The following is a 563-nucleotide window of genomic DNA, read 5'->3' as shown; positions in this document are numbered from 1 at the left end:
GTAAAGCAGAAAATATTCATTAAGAAGTTTAGATGACTGTTTATCTCATTAGTTTAAAATAGGTGCATTACAAATGATAACTTTTGCTTATGCAGAAGAAACATGAAAAATAATTTATACGCATCATCATTTCACCATGATAGTTATTATTTACAGGCACTTGTTTTTATTCATGGGAAGTCCGAAGACCCACTATCAACGTATATTAGCAGTAAATGCTTGTTTCTATCCATGGGAAAACCCTAGTCCTATAACATATGACCTCGGGGGCATTATTCACTATTTCTATTTGCTGTTCTGATATTTTCTTTTTACTATCAATGTGCCACCCGAGTTATTGAGCTCCGACTCGAGAATAAAATTTTCTTAAAGTGATGGATTAACTATTTCTTTAGCACAAGTAAGTAATTTTTTTAATAGTTTTCGTGCTTAAGTTATTCAAAATGATATTTGGTCCGTTAAATTTTTGACATAGAGAGAATATTGAAGCAATTTTGTTCCGACCTGAAATCATGTCGGAAAGTGCTAAAGGAAATTGACGTATCTCGATATGACTTCGCATT

At 32.1% G+C, this 563-nt stretch overlaps 2 protein-coding genes across 3 annotated transcripts in view; both read left to right on the top strand.

Moving 5' to 3' along the window:
* Positions 1 to 563, top strand: part of LOC134724603 (prostaglandin reductase-3-like) — a 219608-nt gene that overhangs the window by 28085 nt on the left and 190960 nt on the right. The gene's annotated exons all lie outside the window — the stretch shown is intronic.
* The window catches only part of LOC134724601 (Ig-like and fibronectin type-III domain-containing protein 2), an 89703-nt gene that overhangs the window by 96 nt on the left and 89044 nt on the right, over positions 1 to 563 (top strand). The gene's annotated exons all lie outside the window — the stretch shown is intronic.

The sequence above is a fragment of the Mytilus trossulus genome, chromosome 7 (genome assembly GCF_036588685.1).
Source record: "Mytilus trossulus isolate FHL-02 chromosome 7, PNRI_Mtr1.1.1.hap1, whole genome shotgun sequence".
In the NCBI taxonomy this organism is placed as follows: Eukaryota; Metazoa; Mollusca; class Bivalvia; order Mytilida; family Mytilidae; genus Mytilus; species Mytilus trossulus.
This window is presented reverse-complemented; position numbering and strand designations above follow the sequence as displayed.